The following is a 23011-nucleotide window of genomic DNA, read 5'->3' as shown; positions in this document are numbered from 1 at the left end:
GTCAGGAAGATAAATAATAAATCAAAATAATAAACAATACAAGCAACAATACTGAAAGAACAGTATTTTTATAAGATTAATAAATTACACACTTCTTACTATCTCATCTTCCACCTACAAACATTTTTTAGATTTTGGATTGTTCCATTGCACAAGTTTACATCCATCGGGGGTGGTAGCTATTGTTAAAAAGTATCTATAACTTTCTAAATGTTGAGTGGGTATTAAGAATTAGCCAGTCCCCACCCACTATAAGTTGCAGTCGGGAAGTGATTATCATATAGGAAATCAAGGAAAGATCCATTGGAGCAGTCTCATGAGCCAGTGAGTTTCCAAAGTGGAGAACTAGCTAAGTTTCCAAAGTGGAGAACTTTTTCAGGGCTCATTGTAGGGATCAGACTCACACAGGAGGATGGCTAAATTCACCAGATTGGATTCATTAATCTACAACTATACACAGTAATGGAATGTGTGAGTGAATGACCTTGGGGAAGAGATGCTGCCTAGGAAACAATCAGACGAGAGAGGCAGCAGCCTCCAGGGGCTGAAGAGTCAGAAAGAAACTTAGGAAAGCCCTGCCCTAATGAATCAAGCCATTACAAATGGTGTAGGAAGTCTGTTCTTTCAGACTTGCAAGATTCTGTTAATGTCACCTTGCAGTAAAGTAGAATTACAGTGGTCCCTTGACTTTCGCGAAAAAGCTATACCATGGGTTTTCAAAAAATATTTTAAAAATACTCCGTGGTTTTTTTGAACACTACAGGTTTTCCTGCAGCCGTCTGATGTACAATACTGTACGTTTTAACTCTCCTTCCCCCCCAACCCCAGCCGTCTTGCTTCTTTAAAGCTCCACTTCTGCCCCAGCCTCCTGATCCCTCCCCTTTAATTCTTGGAGCGTTGATACGCTCCACTTGAAGCCGAGCCTTAGTGCCGCCCGCAGCCTCTTCTTCCCCCACCCACCTAAGCTGACCCCACTCAGCTGACCGGCCTGGAATCCCGGATTCAAGTCCTGGCCTGGATCCCTCTTGCCTTGAGCTTCCCCTTCCCCTGCCCTGCCCCTGAGCACCGGTGCTGCCACCGTCACCATGGGAGACGCCGGCAGCAAGTGCAGCAAAGCCCCCATCTTGCCACCCTTCTGGAGGTAAGTAAAACCAGGAATGGAGGAGGGAGGGGGAGGAATGAAGGAAGGGAGCATCTCTCCTTCGCAGAAATTTGACTTTTGCGGGCGGTCCTGGAATGTATCCCCCATGAAAGTCAAGGAACCGCTGTAGTTCAATCGGCCATGTCTTTTTTACCTGCAAGGGTAGATACACCTCATAATAAATTGACTATACTTAGTGATGGGCTGCTCCCGGTGCAGGCCATTCTATAGAGAGGAAGTAAAATTGGGGATGTGTGCGCATCAGTGTGAGATTCGGCTTCTGCACATGATCTTGTGTAAGGACTCTCGTGTGAGCGAGATTTTGGTGATTTTTTGTTTCTGCACAAATTTCGCTCGTGCACACATCTTCACAGAAAATTTGGCTTTGGGAACATGCACAGTAGCAGAATCTCACACCAATGTGCATGTTCCTTTGTTCCACCTGAATGCATGCGCCAGTCCCCAGGAGTGTACCAATAGGGCTGGTGATGGGAACCCTTCCCTGACTATACTATGACTAGGTTTGTACAAAGGAAAAACCAAAACTAACCACACTATGGTTTAGTACAGTATGTAAACCTAGTCAGGTTTATCACACAGTATCACTCCAAAATTAGATACAGGTAGTCCTTGACTTACGGTCACAATTGATGCCCAAAAGATAGTTAAGTGCACTTTATCCCATTTTACTACCTTTCTTGGTACAGTTGTTAAACTAGTTAGTTGTCAAGTTAGTAACATGGTTGTTAAGTAATGTGGCTTCCCCATTGACATTGTCAGAAGGTCACTAAAGCTGATCACATGACCCTAGCACATTGATGGTGAACCTTTCTTTCCTCGGGTGTCGAAAAAGCATGCGCATGTGCTATCGTGTATGTGTGAGAGCCCACACCCATAATTCAATGACTGGGGAGGGCAAAAACACCTCCCCCCACCCCTGGAGGCCCTCTGGAGGCGGGAAATGACCTGTTTCCTAACTTCTGGTGGGCCCAGTAGGCTTGTGCTTCATCCTCCCCAGGCTCCAAAGGCTTCCCTGGAGCGGGGGTGTGGGTGTTAAAAATGTCCTCCTCCACCCCCCAGAGCCTCTGTGAAAGCCAAAAATCAGCTGGCTGGCATACACATGCACGTTGGAACTGAGCTAGAGCAACAGCTCCGCATGCCACCTGTGGCACCCGTGCCATAGGTTCGCCATCACTGCCCTAGCACCCTGCAGCCTTCATAAATATAAGCCTATTTATTTATTTGTTTGTTTAATTATTTCTATTTCTATGCCGCCCTTCTTGGGAGACTCAACTTACAATATAAAAATAAATACATAGACATAGCATAGTAGAAATCGAAGTTAAGACTAAGCCAATTCCAATTCTAAAATCCATTAAACATACGAATATCCAATTTAAGTGACTCTAAAAACCCATGTCTTAAAACCATTCAAACACATTCGTCCATATCACAGTCATATGAGCTGGAGCAGAATATCCATGCTCAACAGCCCCAAGCATGCCGGCAAAGATGTGACTTCAGTATCTTCCAAAAAGGTCAAATGCCAAATGTCTGATTTTTGATCACATAACCATGGGGATGTGCAACACGTAGTAAGTGTGAATGGTGATTTTAAGTCTCTGTTTTCAGTGTCACTGTAACTTTGAAAAGTCACTAAACTAATGGTTGCAAGTTAAGGACTATCTCTAGCTGGGGGAGGGAGTGGGGGGGGGGAGAAAGAGAGATCTTATATTTCCCACCCCTAAAAAGCAGCTTCCATTGTGCAGTTGCTAGCTTTCTTCACTTTCTTGTACTTTCCATAAAACCAGCTTATCAAGAGCTGTGTGTCCTTGAACAATTGCCTGCAAGATTTCTCAGAATCGGTTGAGGCCAGGTCTGTCTAACCTCCAAGAGACAAGGACCTAAGTAATGCCTTCTGTTCCACTGGACATGTAGGAGTTGCTAACAATAACACAGGCAGAAAGGAATCTCCAAACAGGATGCGTTCCAGCATGGTAAAAGATCTTTGTTTTCACCCACTTGCCTTGCTTCAACCTTTTCTCCAATTTCTTCTTATACAGTGATCCCTCGATTTGCGCGTTCTCGATTAGCGCGAAACGCTGCAACGCGGTTTTTCAAAAAATATTAATTAAAAAATAAGTCCGCGTTTTTTTCCCTACACCACGGTTTTTCCCGCCCGATGACGTCATACTGATTGCTGATTGCCATTGCCATTGCCGCCAGCGCTGCCCCAAGAAAGCCGGTGAGAGGAAGGAAGGAGGGAAGGAGGGAGGGAGAGAAGGGAAGGAGGGAAGGAGGGAGGGTTGCCATTGCCATTGCCGCCAGCGCTGCCCTGTGGGTAGCGGCGAGGAGCCCGGAAAAATCACCATTGCATTGCCAGCCTCCGAACTTGCGTCGCTCCACCTTCTGCGCATGTGCGGCCATGGAACAAAGGGCACGCATGCGCAGATGGTGTTTTTACTTCCGCATCCAGTATAACGCGGAAATCGGTTAGCGCGGGAGGTCTTGGAACGTAACCCCCGCGCTAACCGAGGGATCACTGTATTTCATCTTTTTCCAAATCCCTTCTGCCAAACAAGAGGAGGAACTTAGTAGCAGAGCTCAGTCTTTAATGGTAGAAAATAAGGGGTATGTAATGGCCAATCTCAATCAAGATTGTTTTATTCTTTCCTGTTTAAATACAGGCAGTCCTTGACTTATGAACACAATTGAGCTCCAAATTCCTGTTGCTAAATGAGGCAGATGTTAAGGGAGTTGTGCCCCATTGTACAACCCTTTTTGCCAGGTGTTATGTGAATCATGTGGTCCTTAAATGAATCAGGAAACACCCCCACCCCCATCGTCAGAAGCCTGCTGGGGAGATTACCGCTGGCGACCCCTTGACAATGCAACTGTCATAAATACATTGCAGTTGCCAAACGCCTGAATTTTGATCATGTGATCGTGGAGATGCAACAACAGTTGTTAGTGTGAAAAACAGTCATAAATCACTTTTTTTCCAGTGCTGCTATTTAATTTGCATGGTCACTAAAATAATAGTTGTAAGACAAGGATTATCTGTATGCTCACTCATTGTAGCAAAATTATAAGGCAAAAGGAACTCTTGGTACATAGCAAAGAGAGCATTGGTGAATTGTAAATGCCCAGAAAATTATCTCATAATGTGTTATAGGAATGCAACTATAAACAAGGCAATGAACAAATAATTGCGGGCTGTCATGTTTAACAAGCCCCATAAATATGAAAAATATCAGGCAAATTGAGCTGGATGCCACTGGTTATGCTGACTAGGATTCAAACCAGGTTATGCCATAGTCTGGTAGCTTTGTTAATTGTGGTCTTAAGACATCAGAAAGGTGCAGTGTTCGGGGGAAATGTGTTAGAGCAGCATTTCCCAACCGGTGTGCCGTGGCACAGTAGTGTGCCGCGAGACATGGCCAGGTGTGCCGCGAGAAGTTCAAGCCGGGCGGGGCGCTGCCGGCGCCCCTGCCTGGGTGTCGTCCTGTGGATGGTCTTGGGCTTCACAGTCGCTTCCTGGTTCCCTCTCCTCCCACCGCCTGTGTCTCCCGCCGTCGCCTCCCACCAAGCCGTCGCCCGTTGCCGCGGGTTCCTCGAGTGGGAGCTGCCGCTTCCTTCCGTCCAGCTCAGCCACGCTGCCGTAGAAAGCACAGAGGTTATTGCCACCGCTTCTGCCTCCACTCAGGGAGCCACCGTGGTCACCGCGCCTTTTCCTCTCCCTCAGCTCAACCACGGTGGCTCCCTGAGTGGAGGCAGAGGTGGCGGCAATAACCTCTGCACTTTCTACGGCAGCATGGCTGGGCTGCCTGGAAGGAAGCGGCAGCTCCGAGGAATGAGGCGCTGGCGGTAGACACAGGCGGAGGGAGGAGAGGGAACCAGGAAGCCACCGTAAAGCCCAAGACCAGCCACAGGACGACCTTCAGCCAGGGGCACCGGGACCGCGAGCAGCCATGGTGGGAGCAGCATGAGGTAGCAACGAGGCGCGAGGAGAAGCAGGCAGCTTGGTGGAGGGGAAGCGCTGAGGGGCTCTCCTCCTTCCCCACCCCCGCGCTTCTCTCCCGCCCTGGCTTTCGCTTCGCCCCATGATTTCCCCGCAATTTCATCCAGGCCACCTCTTGCCTCCTTTTGAACTGCGGGGAAATCTGCGGGCAAAGCAAAAGCCAGGGCGGGAGAGAAGCGCGGGGGTGGGGAAGGAGGAGAGCCCCTCAGCGCTTCCCCTCCGCCAAGCTGCCTGCTTGTCCTCGCGCCTCGTTGCTACCTCCTGCCTTTTTCCAGGGGCCTTTGGAAGGCACCCAGGGAAGGGGGGGGATTGGGGGTGGCTGCAGCGGCTTCTCGTCCTCCTCATCCGGCTGCTAATGCCCGCCCGGCCCCTCTTGCAGTCCCTTCACGGAGCGCTTTTGTCCCAGGCTGTCAGCGAAAGGGCTGCAGGACAGGCGGGGCAGGCGTTCTTCTCACAGCTGAGGCAGGATTTGGAATGTCGGGTGTGTGTGCGTGCGGGCTCCGCATCCCCCTGCCACCCGGAACATTTAAAATAAGAAAAACCTTCGCCGGCCTCCGCAGAGAAGAAAGGAAGAGAGAGAAAGAGAGACAGAGCAAGAGAGACATAGCAAGAGAGGCAGAGAGAGAGAGACAGAGAAAGAGAGCTAGCAAGAGAGAGAGAAAGAGACAGAGAGACAGAGAGAGAGAAAGAGACAGAGAAAGAGAATGAAAGAGAGATAGCAACAGAGGCAGAGAGAGCAAGGGAGAGAGAAAGACATATAGGGAGGGAAGGAGGGAGAGAGAAAGAGAGCAAAAAAGAGAGGAAGAAAGAAAGAGGGATGGAGAGAGAGAAAGAAGGGAAGGAAGGAAGAGAGAGAAAGAGTGAGGGAGAAATAGAGCGAAATGGAGGAAGATTTTTTTTTGTCAAAATATTTCTTTAGCCACCCCCCCACCAGTGTTCCCCAGGATTTTGAAAATATGAATAATGTGCCGCGGCTCAAAAAAGGTTGGGAAACACTGTGTTAGAGGTACAGTCATAAGTTTATAACAATGGCTTTCCTCGTGTTATTTGCAATTTAGCAAGTTATGGAAGTTTGCTTTCATAGATAATCCTCATTTACCAACCACGATTCGTAGGGCAGTGAAAACAGTAGCTGAACAATGCATAAAGTCAAATGACCACATCCAACCTACAGTGGCAGGTCATCAGTTCCCATTGCAGTCACTAAGCAAATCACCACAGTGTATTAAACATAAGATCACATGACATTTATTGGAAGGCAGCTGTGAAGATCGCATACAGTGAGATCCTGGGATGCTGCAACCATTATAAACACATGCTATTTGCCAAGTGCTCAATTTTAATCACATTACTGAGAGGACACTGTAACAGTCATTAAGTGCAGGGACAGGTGGTAAGTCACTTTGTAGCTTCAAACAGTTATTAAACAAATGATTGTAAGTTGAGGACCACCTGTATTTATATTTTTAACAAATTAGTGACATTTTGAGCGGACAGCACCATCATACATGATTCAAAAATAACAACAGTAAGAAAAATAAATGTATGTGTCCTACTAAAATAATAATATTTCATCAATGTCACATGTCACAACATTTGGGTAACTTTAAATTAATGATAACGATAAAGACATCAACCCTGAGGTTTTCTTAAGTTTAATTCTTTTACCTGAGATTTTTGCATACATCTCTCTTAAATCTTTTTTTTGGTTTTACATTTGCTTTCCTAAACATATTAAACCTAGATAAGCGGTGCAGTCCCTAACATGCTAGGCAGCAACTGAGAAACTCTTTAAAGAGAAACATTTACCATCCTTCCTAACTTGAAAGCAGGACCAACCTGTGTTGAAGCTTTCCATTTCACGATGAGGATTAAGGAGACTTCTATTCCAAGAAAAAGGAGGATTTTCTTCCAAATCTGTTCAATTGTTTGTAATGAAAAGCAAGTAGAACATTTAATAACCCAAATTGCCTGTAATGGAATGAGTGGGTGGAGGACCTTGGGGCATGGGGACAAGGGGAAGAGATGCTGCCCAGGAAACAATCAGACAAGAGAGGCAGGTGCCTCCAGGGGCTTAAAGGTCAGAGAAAGAAAGATGCACCCTAACTGATCAAGCAGTTAAAAGTGGCAGAGGGAAGTTTGCAACATGCAGCCTTACAATAAAGTAGAATTAACTGTCTAGCTCTGTTTCCTGTCTGGTTTACCTGGGAGGGCTGACAGAAGCTTAAAATTCTATTTTGCAGCTAGCTTAAAAATCCTCCACCATTAACAGCAGCCCGATTTGGCAGATCATTTACATTTTACTGAATGAAGTGATACTAATTCACTTGGCGGAGTCTGGATTTTATGTTGTGGTTAGCTCTGGCCTAGCTCCTGCCCCAAGGACTGTGGATGTGGGGGAGACATCCACATGCTGCGGGCCTGTTTTGCTCCCGGTGGAATCTGCTGATGAAGGCTCCTCTGACCAAGAAGACATGAGTGACAGGGAGGAGGAGAGTGTGGCAGACAGCTCAGAAGGAGATCAATTATCTAGCTCCTCCTTGGTTTTGGAACAAGAGTTAATGATACAGCCATGCATGCGGAGAGCATAGGCAACAACAACTGAGAGATTATTATCAAAGAAAATGAAGCCACCTGTGGTTGGGTGGGGCTGTGGTGATTAGTGAGGCTGCTATAAATAGCAGCCTGTGGGTTTGGCCATTGTGGAGGATTATCTGATCATTGTGTTTCATGCCTGCTTTGCTGACTTTGACCTTTGTGTGCTGATTTTCCCCCGCTTTGAAACTAAACCAGAGCAAAGTGTGTTTCACTTTGTGAAAGAAGGACTGTGAATTGCCTCACAGCTGCAAGCTAAGTATCTCAGAACTGATAAGGGACTTGTACAAATAACCAGTTTGTTTGGAGACTCTTTGCTATACAAAAAAGAGTGCTTCGTTTATTTGCATTTTCGGTATAAAGAACATTGTTTTGAATTTTCAAACGTGTTTGTGTGAAATTTGTACCTGTGCATTTTCGGGAGGATTCTACCAGAGAGCTGGACAGAACAATTTTATATTAAAGCAAAAAAGGGGGGGGGCAAAATGGCAGAATGTGAGGGCTGATTTCCTGCCATTTTGAACTGAGGAAATCTGTTACATGAAAAGTCCTAAACTGGCTGTTGCCTTCCCCCACTTCAAATAATGTGTTTTTCTTAGCCACGAGAATCTGTCCGCCTTTGGCATGCAGAAAAGTCACATTCTACTTACAAACTTTTCTACTTTAAGATCATGGTCACGGAACGAATTAAGTTCTTAAGTAGAGGTACCATTGTATTTTCATTGCACTGTTAAAATTAAATGCTGAGACAATGGTGCCCATACATGTCTGCCCAACATGTGGCAGAACATTTCGTGCCCGTATAGACCTTACCAGACACCTGTGGACACATCGCGTACAGCCCACAACCCATTAGATCTCAAGATTAAGGGAGCAAGTCATTTGGAATATTATGAGATTTGGAATAATTGGTGTAAATGGATTGAAAGTAGAAACAAAGAACTGTGTTAAAATGTGAAAGCGCATATGAAAAATGTGAGACATACCAACATGAAACATGATGTATATAATTATTAGGAGGTAATGTAAGTGATGGAAGACAATGTGGGTAGATCTGTATAAAATTATAGTGATGTTTTTAAAACTGAAAAAACTAATAAATAAAACTTTTTTTAAAAAGATGTCAAGGTCCTTTTCAAACACAATGGACAACATCAAAATTATATACCAGAGTTCACACACGCCTAGAGTATACAAAATACTGCGTCCACAATTTGCAAGGTGTTTCACGTCATAACAATCCAATTTTGTCATTACAAAGATTGCAGTAGATTACAGTTTATTTATTCTTGTTTTGTCCCAAGGCTAGATAGGATCAAGTGCAAACTCTATCCTGCTGGATTTTAAAACGTGCAAAAGAATAAACCAGCAGGGCATTTCCAACTAATCTCAAGAGCAGCCTTTTAACTCAGGAATTTACTCCCTCCCTTGGTGGAGATTTTCAGACCACAAAGCAGACTTCCCATCTCAGGGAAAATTCCTGATAGGCAGGAGGCTTTGAAGACAAAACACTATCCCCTCTTTGACTGTATCTAATGCAAGAGATCCCTGAACAGAGTGGGATTTACTTCTAACTCAATGGGCCTGTTCAGGGTTTCTCTCTTAGATGAGCTCAGCATTGTCGTATGTGAAAAGAATTCAGTTCCCACAGTATGGATGAGAGCGGTTCCTGTACTTTTAGTTTAAAAGAGCCAAGCTTGTAGCAAAACCCTCCTTCTCGATTTACCCCTTGTAAAACTATGGCAAACATTTCAAAAGGCATTCATGTTCAGTTCAGGAACAAAAGATATCAAAAGAAAAATTATTTCCATCACTGGAATATTCTGTCAAAGGAAGTGGAATTAGCAGCATGTTCGTGCACTGTGCTTATATGCAAATTCCTTTTTCACACCAGAAAAGTTGTGCTACTCAAGTGGAATCTTATGTGTTGGTCCATAAGATGTCAATATGCATCTTATACATGTTACATGCATCGATATACAATCCTATAAACAATAAAATGGTGGTCTGAAAATTCCAGATTCTTTGGCCAAGAATTTTTCATTTTTTTCCAAGCAAGTGAAGACAGTTTCACTTCAATACAACCTAAGCTGCTAGTCCTTAAGGTTGTACTTTTCTTCTATTTCCCACTTGCTATTTTTGGACTTAACTGAATTGCTTAAGGTTGGCCCTTTTCCTGTTCTATTGTTGCTTGCAGAATGACATACTGTCTAAAAACTATCATCCTCAAGAAAAGGATTGTAGAACAGAATTCAGGAAGATATTATACATATAGGAGGAACAATGATTTAGTTTTTAGCTGGAAAAAATATTCACGTTATAGCATTACAGAATCAGCATATTTCCCTCAACAATCTGGGTCCGGTGCTCCTTTTACCCACTTCGGAAGGATGGAAGGCTGAATCAACCTTGAGCCTGGTGAGATTTGAACTGCCAAATTGCAATTGGCCGACAGTCAGCAGAAGTATCCTGCTGTACTGGATTCTAACTACTGCGCCACCGTTATGATAGGATTATGCAACTTATGGTCTAGGGACAAATATTGCCTATCTGTGATGTTATTGCCCTTAAATTTGAGTTGAAGTTCACAAGTCTTAAAGCTGCCAAGGTTGCAACATCCCTGATTTAGACACATCTCTGCAGGGGTTTCCAACTTGGCAACTTTAAGACTTGTGGACTTCAACTCCCAGAATTCCTGAGCAGCAAAGCTGGCTGGAGAATTCTGGGAATTGAAGTCCACAAGTCTTAAAGCTGCAAAGGTTGGAGAGCCCTGCTATAAGAGATGCTAAGTTTGAACCTGACACTTCTTATGTGTAACCCATGTGTTCTTTTGCCATAGTTTTCACCAGTAAAGTCATAAAATCCAGAATGCTTTTGTTCAAATTCCTGTGTACATTTACGTTTATGTTGGACAATGAAATTCTAGTAAAATATTAACAATTCAAAGCCAAAAAAGCTTAATATTTTCATGAAAAATGGAGCACTGTAGTACCGCAAAGAACTATCCTAAAAACATTACCCAAGTTGTGCATTTGACACCCATGCTATGTTGCAAAGACCATCAAGTTTAATTATAATTTCTCTACCAAGAAAAACCGCCTGGGTGATCTATTAGCAAGCTGCTATCTCTTTGCCTTGGAATTCACAACACTGCATTCTTCCTTCTCAAGGTTGTTGCTATTAGAATTCAGGCACCAAAAGATAATTTGTTTCTTAAAAGTTGCTATGGAAAAAAGATTGATGCAAGAATCACTAAACAGCCCTGGATTCTCTGACTTTGTTAGCAAACTTTGTATTTGTAACCCAAAAAGGGCATTTGCAATTACTTGGGGGAAAATTAGACTCAAATTTATATTATTATTGTTGTTCAGATAATGGTAGAAGGAAGGAAAGATGGATTACTGGCTTTAAAATAATTTTTATAATTTGGTTTGTGAGGTGCAGAAGTAAAGGCAGAATTTGAGCAGATGTGATTATGTTTCTTTAGAGCTTAGGACTTCATGTATTAATGCATTGAATTTAACATGTGTTATTTTTATGTTAAAATACAAATGGCTGCAACCAATGGAATAAGTTGCTGTTTCAGAGATGTGCATGCAGGAATGCTGAACAAAATGGGATAAGGTTTTGACTTCAAAACCACCAGCCAAAATGTGGACCACTCACATTATTTACATGGGAAAAAATGTGCTCGCAATGCCCTGTTTCAAAAGTTCTCAACCTTCTTTGCCTTTAATATGCATCACTGCCCTTAAGGGATAGCAGAAATTATAAATTCAAAACGACTGAAGTGGAAAGGCATTTCGAAGCAAGGAAGCAATAAAAACAGTATCTGCAATTGAGAGAAAGGCCACGCCAGGGCATACAGGCAGGCTGTGCCTCAAACAAAGACCACCCATCTCTGTCCACCTCAGCCAAAGCTGACCTACTTTTCAAAACAGACCCCAGCACATCAAGAAAAAATGAGAGACTTCCATCCTGCAGCCCCAGGAAAGGCCAAATCACAAAGTCTCAGGAATTGTATTCATCAAAATCTGCATTAGCAAATCTTTTTTAAAAGGAGGCAAAACTCAGGAAATATAAGAGTTCCCATTAAGTTGCAATACAGGAATGATACTCCTCTCCACTCCTTTCCCCGCCCTAATCAATCACCACCAAAGTTTCAGGATGGACACCCAGAACTTTCTGGCTGCTTCAGGCATCATTTGATTAATAACGACAAAATGATGGAGAAGTAAAAACAAGGTTCCTCCAGGGAAGCTGAAAAACCTCTTGCAATCCTCTCTTGCCAGTATGTGCAATGATGAAATTTCTTATTTTCTTTTCAACCAGTTTCATGTTTGAATGCCAAATAATGGCAATTCATTGCCTTGGTGGCTTCAAAGGGATGCAAAAACATATGTCTCCAACACAAGTGCTGTTGAGGGAGGAATAACAGAGTTGGAAGGGACTTTGGAGGTCTAGTCCAAATCCCTGCTCAAGCAGCAGACCTTATGTCATTTCAGCCAAATGGTTATCCAATCTCTTCTTAAAAAGTGTTGGAGCACCCACAACTTCTGGAGACAACCTGTTCCACTGATTAATTGTTCTAAATGACAGGAAGTTACATTGCTTCTCTCCTTGTTTACTTTCCACCCATTGCTTCTTGTTCTGCCCTCAGATGCTTTGGAGAATAGTTTGACTCCTTCTTCTTTGTGGCAGTCCCTGAGATATTGAAACACTGCTATAGTGTCACCTGAATCCTTCTTTTCATTAAACTAGACATCTTCAATCTCTGCAACTACTATTGTTTCAATGCTAAAGCCTCCAGTCCCCCCTACTCCCAGTTTCCGCACTTTCTAAAGCAGTAATGGAGAACCTTTTCGGCACCTGAGTGCCCAAACCAGAACGCACACGTGCCAGAGCACTGAAAAGCCATAAATCAGCTGGTCAGTGCACCGGCTGGCACATATGTGTGCCGGAAACCAGAAGAGCAGCTGGCGGCAGCATGCATGCCCGGAGAGGGCTCTGCGTGTCACCTGTGCCACACATGCCATAGATTCAGCATCATTGTTCTAGAGTGTGAACATCTTTTTTTTAAGGAGTGAGATGAATCATATCCAGTGCCACAAGTTTTTTTTTACATCAGTACATTTAAACCCACCTAACCAATTTCCGTGACATTCTATACTGCTCAAAAAAAATAAAGGGAACACTTAAACAACAGAATATAACTCCAAGTAAGTCAAAATTCTGTGAAATCAAACTGTCCACTTAGGAAGCAACACTGATTGACAATCAATTTCATTTTGTTGTCAGCCCATTCAATTTTTTACAGAACAAAGTATTCAATGAGAATATTCCATTCATTCAGATCTAGGATGTGTTATTTGAGTGTTCCCTTTATTTTTTTGAGCAGTGTAGTATCCAGTTGTCATTGGAAAGTGTTGACCATCACATGGTATAATTTACTTTGGACTGGAATGGGAAAAGTCAGAATTCGGGCCCTTGGGTTTCCTTCCAGCATGGGGGTGGTGCCCATTTTTATTTATTTATTTTGTCAAGTACGTATTGGTGGCATACAAAGAGATAATATTTATATGCACGATATTAGTAAAAGAGAATCATTAAGACAGGGGACGGAAGGCATGCTGGCGTACATATGCACGGCCCTTATTTTTGCCCAACTCAACTAACCTGAGTTTAAGCGGATCTCCGCCCCATTACGTCGACCCGAGTAGCGAGTGCCACAAAAACAAATCAGAATGACACATTTTTAAGCCTAATCCGGTTGCGCCAAAGGAACCGTTCGCCCAGTTGCGTTTTCAAGTTTTCCTCCCGGGCTTTCGCCTCAGAACAAAAGGGAATATGGAAGAGGGGGGCTGCCTCCCGCGTCCCCATTCATCTCGCTTCGCGGCACTTGGCTAACGATCTTCCTCCCTCCACCCACCCACATTCCAATCGCAGCTATGCGGGGTAGTAGGGGCTAGCAACAGTTTATTGTGAGGAGGAGTATTGTGAAGGAGTAGTGGGCGCGGGGGATAGTAAGCTGGCCGCTGGCGTGCGCGCCGTCTCCGTCAACCTCGGAACTGGTTTCTCCTCATGGCCCTGCCCTGACGTAATTCAAACATGGCAACAGTTCCGACTTCAAAGCGGTCTCTCGAGCACGGGACCTCCCATAAACAGGCGCACGAGGCGCGGAGCGCCCCAAAGAGCCGGCGAAGGGGAACCGCGAGCGGGCCCCAAACTTTCCCAAAACAATGATTCCCGCGTGGGCTGCTGTGCCCGCCCGCTCCCTTTTTTCCGCACCCGTCGGAGGCGCCGCTTCCTGCTCTCCGGGCAAACCCTCAAAAACACGCCTCTTTTCCCTGCACGCAACGTGATTATACCTCGCGACGGTGGGCACTGCCGCGAAAAAGTTTTTGACCTCCGAGAGAAAAAAAAGTCCTGCGGGCAAAAAAACAAAAAAAAAGCGCGCGGGATTCCGACCCCTCCCCCCCCCCCCCCCGGCTTCGGCCCTTCTCCCCCAGAAGGTCTTGTCAAGGGGCGCGGGGCAGTCGAGAACCGGCCCCAGCTCGCCAAGTAACGAGAGAGCCACATGCTCCCGGCAGCCCTTTGTTCGTTCGCCCTTAACCGGAGGGGGGGGGGGGGAAAGCCCAGTTCCTCTTTCACCTGAAAGGAAACACGCGCCTTTCCCGGGGAGGTTGTTTTTGTGTGTGTGAGGGGGAAGCCAACAGAGGCGCCTTTGCAGCGAGGAAGCTTTTTGTCAGAAAAGGCGAGATATAACTGGGAATCTGCAAAGATGGTCCGCGACAGTTGGTTCCCCTCCCTGGTTGGGCTTTTGACGATGGCAAGGCTCTCTCCTTCCCTCCCTTCATCGCTATTGCCACCCACTCGGCTCCGGCGACCCAGGAACCCAAATCTATGCAACATAGAAATGTCTTTAATAAAAGATTTTCACATACTAAAAGCGGCCCGCTAAGAACCTCCACGGCTGCTCTAACCTACGAAGGCTGTTTTTCCCCCCACCCAGCCCCAAATCTCAGAACCCAGAGTCGAGATTCGGAGTGTTTATGTATTTTTCTCCTCAGAGTGTTGAAAAGCAGCAGCCGGGATGGGAAGGCGGCGTTAAAAGTAGTTATATATATATTTATATATAAAAGATGTATATATTATATATATATATAAACTACTTTTAACGTCCTCTTCCCATCCAGTGCTGCTTTTCAACACTGAGGAGAAAAGCAGTTTAACGCCCCCCCCCCCCCTCCGCCAAGCCCCGGGCTTCCATTCGCTTCTCCGCCCCGCGTGGCAAACTTCTCCCCCCCGCCTTCCATCCCAGTCTACAGGTGTAATAATTCTTTCCGAAGGTGCCCGGGGAAAGCATTCGACATGGAAACGTTTGGGGATTCGGGCCTTTCCGCTCCTGCTTGAAGGAATTCCTCGAACAGAAAACCGGCAACAAATGTCTTTCCCTTCCCTCTCTCCAACCTCCCTCCCCGTCCCGCTCGGCTTCCCCGCGTCGCTGTAACGCCGCGTCCATAGTTATTAACGGACCACGCTGCTTTCTGCAGCAGCCGACGCGCTCCCGAAGGAGCAAATGGTGGGCTGCCATCATTCCAGGGTTATTTTCGGTCCCCTTTGCACTCATTATTATCCCGTTTTCGCTCCGCTATGCTACTCGTTATGTGTCCCCCCCCCCCGGGATTGCTCTTTTAAGTAAAAGGAAGATTACATAGAGGCGCAAGTTCTCGTTCCTTCCCCTTATTTTTGAGAGCTTCTGGGCGATTTCGAACATTTGGGTTTTTAAAAAAAAGTTTGAACGCCCACGAAAACACCGTTTGAACCCGGAGGATTCGAAGTCACTCCAATCGCGGTGGAAACCGCTAACTCCCATGAAAGCATCCGCTGTACAATTGACTTGTAAAGGAAATCTTAACGTGTGTCTAATGGAGTTTTACTTCTTAAGTAAGTGCGCGCAAAGTAACATTCCCTTTCGGATCGCACCCAGGAAACTGGTCTCCGAAGCGCTTTATTCTTCCAACTGATTTTTCTCCGAGACGGGAAAAGAAAAAGTCGTTGTCACCGGCCACATGTTCACAACAATGCGAGCAATCTCTTCCTACTCCGATTCATCTTTTCCCGCAACGATGCGCGTTCAAACCTCGGACCAATATTAACACCTACTATCAATCCTCCCACCAAAAAATAAGTATTTCCCCAAGTCATCCATGCATGAGTTTTCCTAGAGATTAGCTTTTTTTTCTTTTTAAAAAGTGCAATTTTGCACGCGTGACAAAACTTGCCGGAATCCTCTCTTTTAACAAAAGCCAAGACGAACTGACAAACGCAGAGTTCCCTCACCTGCAACAAACCGATCCTGTGCGGTGCGCGGCGATTCGGGTTCCCGGGTCAACGCTGCGCCACTTTTCCTTGTCTCGCTCGTGGCGCCAGGAGAGCAAGCGAGATCTGGAATCATTGGTTTAACTTTTTTTCTACTTTTGGTCGGGTGTACGCATGCGCCGTTCCCACGGGCTGAATTCTCAATCGAGCTGTTTTGCATACGCGTACCATTGTCCTTTTAAGGGAGGGAAAGGGCCGAGCGAAAAGCCTGGGAGAGAAAAAGCGGAGGGGGCGGGTCCAGGCGGTGTGACGTAGGCGACTTCGAGGAGGGGCGTTGGAGCGATAATTGGCGGGTAGACTTGGGGACGAGGTCGCGCGGCGGGCGCTGCTTTTGGGATGTTTGTCAATAAGGCCCTTTGCGGTTAATGCGGGAATTCCTTCAGGTGAAAGAAAGCGGTTTCTTCCAAAAAAGGAAGGCTTCCATTTCCCCCCAATAGATAATACCTGTCATTGGGGAGAAGGACGAGACTCCTCCAGACCACACGGGTCTCCAACCTTGGCGACTTTAAGATTTGGGGACTTTAAAACTTGGGGACTTGTGATTGTATGTGCATGTATGTGTATGTATTTGTTTCCAACAATGAGAGCAATACAATTTCGTAATCTATTCTATAGGGTGTTTTTTCCCCTCAATGCAACATTTGGCATTTTTTTCCTCAATGCGTTTACAATTCCGGATTTTAAAAAGTGTTGCCCACCACAACGTTACCTATACAAGCATCTGCACCAAAGACAAATTCCTTGTGTGTCCAATCATACTTGGCCAATAAAGAATTCTATCCAAGGAGGAGCTGCAATCTGCTTTGCAAGCCGCAGTTTCCAATGCTAGATTCCTGCCCCCCCTGCGACAAATAAACCAGCTTTTCTCCAGGTAAGCCAGCACTAATGAGTTGCCCCAGAGCAGCAGGAATGCCTAGTAAGCACAGCAGGTGCTTACAAAGTAGTCTGGAGCAGGGGTCTCCAACCTTGGCGACTTTAAGACTTGTGGACTTCAACTCCCAGAATCCCTCAGACGTGGACTTCAACTCCCAGAATCCCTCAGACGTGGACTTCAACTCCCAGAATCCCTCAGACTTGTGGACTTCAACTGTCAGAATCCCTCAGGCCTGTGGACTTCAACTCCCAGAATCCCTCAGACGTGGACTTCAACTCCCAGAATCCCTCAGACTTGTGGACTTCAACTCCCAGTCTATTAGTCTAATCTAAATGTACATTAGCAAACTGGACTTTTACATTTCATTTTTCTGCCTACTGCTGCCATGTTATCTGGCATAAATTTGCAGAAACAATTCTGACAACAGTTTAAAACTCACAGCAGGGGAGAAGCTTTTAAGTAAAACACATTCAGATAAAGAAAAAAATGGAATTAAGGTCTAAATAACTTAACAGAGCTGCAAATTTGTTAAGAACAGTTTATGCAGCTGATTCAGGAAGTATGCATCAACTTCTTTGACTTGGACATATTTTAAATCTTCATTGATTTTAAGTCAAGCCTTGATATACTTGAGAGAATTGCAAATGTGACAAGCTTGTCTTTCAAACCCATTAACCCCCAATTCTGGCAATATCCCTTTGCAGAACAAATTGCTCTGCTTTAACTGTTAAGTGTTTTGTCTTCTGACTTTCAGTTTTGCCAAAGCAAGGAGAGGCCACATCTGATTATGTAAGCCTTTAGTTGCAGCTTTATTTTCCACATATGCTTCTCATTATTGTATTTCCTTTAATGTGTAATTTTCTTGTTTACAACCCAGAATTGCAGTAGCATCTAAGGAAATTGTACTGTAAGCTTAGATAATAAATATACCACAGCCATATTTTGGCAGAGAACCCACACCTATTTTCTGTATATATAAAAGGGCAGCTGATGCCTTTCTCAGTGGAGGTTTGTTTGTTTTTTTCATCCGTGTCAAGCTATCAACAATATTGTGTGCATAAGTGGAGAACCTATATTAAAAAGTGCATCTCCTTCTAAGCTGTGTTTGTTTTGGAGGCAATGGACTGGAACTCTTATTTAAAACAAAATCAACTGAGATGCAGTACAGTGTTCCCTCGATTTTTGCGGGTTCGAACTTCGCGAATAGCCTATACCACGGTTTTTCAAAAAATATTAATTAAAAAATACTTCGTGGTTTTTTTACTTTACCACGGTTTTTCCCACCCAATGACATCATATGTCATCACCAAACTAATAATTTTTGCAAATAAATAACACAAAAAATAATTATTGTTAATAAATAATTATGTTTATAAATATCAGGATCACTAAGTGTCTCATTCCATGGAGAGTACCAGTAATAATGGTGAGTAAATGGTTGTTAAGGGAATGGGAAATGGTAATCTAGGGGTTTAAAGTGTTAAGGGAAGGCTTGTGATATTGTCCATAGCCAAAAATGATGTATTTACTTCCGCATCTCTACTTCGCGGAAATTCAACTTTCGCGGGCGGTCTCGGAACGCATCCCCCGCGGAAATCGAGGGAACACTACTATTCACTGAGGCACCACATTAGTAAATCCTTCGACACAGCCATAGAAACTTTTTTTTAACTAGGATTGATATTGTGTATTGCCAATCTTATACATAAATTGATATACATATTCCAGAATTTCCAGCAAATACGTTGATTATTTTTTGGGTTTCTTTTAGAGAAACAAATTGTACAGGACACATTTTGCTATTCTCACAGTTTTATTTGTAAAGACCATTGCATGAAAAGCTGCATTTCGTTTTAATCCAAACCCTGGAGAAAAACAAACCCGCTTCAGTCTGTGATATGTATGCTAAAGTGCTTGAAATAACAATACTTTTCAACCAATATTCATTTCCTGAACATTATTCAATCCTGATTAATTTGCTAATGTGAAAGATAAAATAGCAACATATTCCGAAGAAACAATGGTTGGGGAAAATGAAATATTTAGTAACTACACCAGGTATTTTGTACATTTCAAGTTTAACACACAACATTTCCTTATGTGATAGACACTTGCTTGGGGAAGGAGGGTGTGTATCAATGAAATACAGTGCTCCCTCGATTTTCGCGATCTCGTTCTTCGCGAAACGCTATATCGCGATTTTTCCCACCCGATGACGTCACTCTCTTCCTTCCTTTCTCATCTTTCTTTCTCTCTCTCTTTCTCTATCTTGCTTCTTCCTCTCTCACACTCTCTTCCTCCCTCTCTCATCTCTTTCTTTCCTTCTCTCTCTTTCTCTATCTCTCCCCCTCTTGCTGGCGGGCGGCGGGCGGGCGAGCGGGGGCATCAGCGAGGAAGACCCAGGGAAGGTTCCTTCGGCCGCCCAGCAGCTGATCTGCTGGGCGGCCGCAGCAGCTGATCTGGGCGGCCGCAGCAGCAGCAAGCAGACGAAGATCGGGGTTTCCCCGCCGCCCACGCAAAGGGGAAACCCCGATCTTCGTCTGCTCGCTGCTGCTGCGCTGCCGAGCAGATCAGCTGCTGGGCGGCCGAAGGAACCTTCCCTGGGTCTTCCCCGCCGCCCACGCAAACCACCATCTGCGCATGCGCGGCCATCTGCGCAGATGGTGTTTTTACTTCCGCAACCCTACATCGCGAAAAATCAATTATTGCGAGGGGTCTTGGAACGGAACCCTCGCGATAATCGAGGGATCACTGTAATCACAAGCATATTCTTAAAATATAAGAGAGGCAATTAACAGCACAAACCCAAAATTCTTCACTCAGAGGTAAGACTCATTTAACACAGTGAAACTTAACTTTTGAGCAAATGGGCTGCAGTGGCAAAGTTTGCAATTTAAAACAATTCCATTATAGTTACATACTAATCCACTTCTCAATTGTAGTCCATTTTCTCTTGTATTTTTTTTAAAAAAAAACTATGCTAGCATAGCAGTGCTAGAAAAAAACATAGCGTTCTTCCTTTTACTTAACAGAAAGTTAACAGAAAACTTTGGTAATCTTAAATATTCAGCTTCTAAAAACGAATAACCGGTTAACACTGATATGAATGGGATGGATTACGTTTTAGAAAGTATGGCCCTCGCCTTTTTGTGAACTACATTTTCATGATTTCTGAATGTTCGACAGACCAAATCACTGAGGCCCAAGTGATCAGTGCTGCCTGTTTAAAGGAGGGAGGAAAGCTGCACGCTATAAGTCACCAAAAACTGCACTCCTGAAGTCATCAAACGAGACTAGTCTATTAGAGCTCAAATCCCATGCTTCAAAAATACCTCAAGGCTGTAATAATACTACATAGTTATACAGTACTTTTATTGCCTAATAAGAACATACTGTACATAATGTTCCTTGCACGCCATTCATATGCTGTGAAACAGAAATGGACATCGTCAGGGAAGATACTGAGCACGACATACGAGGGGAGATGTTGGGAGACCTGTGACTTTCGAGCATAGCGCATTTAACAGGGTTCGCATCCTGTCAGCAGAAAAGGATTTACAAACAAGACCGGTGGATGCAAAAATGGGGCAAAAATCGGTTCTGCAATCCCGCTCGCTCCTGGTTCATTTGGAATGAATGGAGTCACCCAAGTAGCATTAGCTGGTTCTTTTTAAATGCCCTACTATTGAAAAACAGGCCTTGGATCTAGCTTTGGGGCAGTTTTGTAACAAGCAGAAAAACAAAACACGTTATCGGTATTTTTCACAGTCTCCCTATTATTCCTTTTCTGCATCTGGTTCCTTTTCTATAACTGGATCCAGATCCTCATTTTGGGGCATTAAACAAGAAAAGGTCCAGAAATATAAAATGCTGGGATGGAGATTACTAGAATCACAGTCCAAAGTCTGTCTTTCTTTGGGGTAAGGTGAGGACTGGATGCCAAATTACAATATTCCTCTGCTTAAGGGAAGGTTAAAGCCAACAGCTGAAGTTTCCAAAGCTTCATTGTATAATACGCATAGTAAGGAAAAAGGATGTAACTCCTAGGGGTACCCTTCTCATCAGCTTTAATAAGGATCGCACCTTAGCTCATTGTATAAATATAGAATCATAGGCACACCTACTCTGCATCAATATTACTTAGTTATCTACTTTGTGGTATTTCAGGATCTAGTTTCCGATCCCTGGGATAAAGTTCATAGTAGGGAATAATTGGAATTTTGCTTTCTTCCTATGGATATATGGATTTTTTTTAAAAAAAAAATCTCCCCCCACTCCTCAAATGGATTTGAAGTTGTTGGCCTTCAAAGGTCAGCATCACATTCCCAAATCCCTTTATGATAAATTGTATGCACTTGTAGAAATATGCCTCCCGGGGGTAACCCATGGATGCTAGGATTACAAAGGAGAAATTACATTTCAATCCATTCTCTGGGCTACCGTTGCTTCCCCAGTGGCTATCTGTTCCTCATGTTCTTTGAATGGTGCATGAAGGAGCAATGGAGAACTAGTTCCCAAACCACTCAGGTACGGTAATGTAACTACCAACTTTAAAAGTTAAGTCTTTTCTGCTTGGGAAGCCATTTCTACATAATAACCAGATGTGGGTGTGGGGGTCTTATCTACAATTTTTGCAGCAAGGTTCTTGTTCATAATCTGTGAGCAGAATATGAGCCCGCCATCGAATAGGAAAATCCTCCAATATAGTAAAGAAATGTGCAAACTGCCCACTTTATTAAATACAGGAGAGGGAATAGATACTGGTTTGTGGACTGAATTCACACATTGCTTTAAAGGCATGATGATTTGGTTTCGGGTTGTCATGACATGCAAGTGGAGTTGGGGGCTAAATGATAGTTAATTTAGGACATTTTTATTACTCTCTTATTGTGGTTTGGCATGTTAGTAGGGTTTTTCCTGGCTTATTCCTGGTTTGTTTTTGTCCATATCTAATCAATCAGCACAATGCAAGAACAGCAAAATAAATAAACCAGGTAAAATAGCCCTGACCTTCACATCTGCAAGGTTAATTCAAACTTATACAACAAACTGGGTTTAAAATGAAGCATGGCTTATTGCAGTCTTTTTTATGTATCCACAATTATTTCAAGGAACTCTACCTAAGTTGCTGATGGCAAAGCATCACATTTCCTTCAAAGTTTTCTTTCTTCTCTTTTAAGAAAGCAACGTGGAAGAAGGATTGTTAGCCCAAAATGAGGAAAGGTGGTGGTGGGAGAGGAAACTGAAAATATAATTAACAATCACAATTATAATACTGTTTTTCTTCCATTGTTATCATCTCCAGTGGCAAAATGTTTAAAACATCTTCCTGTTTGTGGTACAGGGATTCCCCAAAAATCGACTCCTTGAGCTGATTGACAAGATCCATCAGGAAGATGCCAGAATCGCCAGGACCTGAAGATGATTCAGTGGACGGACAAAAAAGTTTGCATCTACAGTAAATGGCATAATGAGATCAAGATACATGGGGAAGCAGCAAGCAATGTAGGCTCACACAAGAGGTTCAGCAGTGGCTACCTTTGCAAACACAACCTCCTCCCACCCCCCACTACATTTGTACAATATTTACAACATGAAGTGGTTTCTCCCTTCCCCTACAAAGTTGTTTTAAGCTACTTTCCCCTCCCACCCATCCCTTGCCCTAGAACAGTGTTTTTCAACCAGTGTGCCGCGGCACACTAGTGTGCCGTGAGACATGGTCAGGTGTGCTGCGAAGCTAAGCAAGAGAGAGAAAGAGAGAGAGAGAAAGAAAGAGAAAGAAAGAAAGAGAGAGAGAGAAAGAAAGAAAGAGAAAGAAAGCAAGAGAGAGAGAGAAAGAGAGGCAGGGAAGGAGGGAGAGATAGAAAGAGAGCAAAAAAGAGAGGAAGGAAGGAAGAGAGAGAAAGAGGGATGGAGAGAGAGAGGAAGGAAGGAAGAGAGAGAAAGAGGGAGAGAAATAGAGCAAAAGGGAGGAAGAGAGAGAGAGAGAGAGAGAGAA

General features: G+C 44.1%; 1 protein-coding gene across 1 annotated transcript in view; it reads right to left on the bottom strand.

Moving 5' to 3' along the window:
* Window positions 1-16290, bottom strand: part of SINHCAF (SIN3-HDAC complex associated factor) — a 33422-nt gene extending 17132 nt beyond the window's left edge. The window contains exon 1 of the mRNA XM_070756374.1: window positions 16101-16290. The gene's annotated coding sequence lies outside the window, so the exon portion shown is untranslated. The remainder of the gene's footprint in view (window positions 1-16100) is intronic.
* Between the last annotated feature and the right edge of the window lie 6721 nt (window positions 16291-23011).

Source organism: Erythrolamprus reginae, chromosome 6 (genome assembly GCF_031021105.1).
Source record: "Erythrolamprus reginae isolate rEryReg1 chromosome 6, rEryReg1.hap1, whole genome shotgun sequence".
NCBI classification, from domain to species: Eukaryota; Metazoa; Chordata; class Lepidosauria; order Squamata; family Dipsadidae; genus Erythrolamprus; species Erythrolamprus reginae.
Note: the sequence above shows the minus strand (reverse complement) of the source record. Positions and strands in the feature narration are given on the sequence as shown.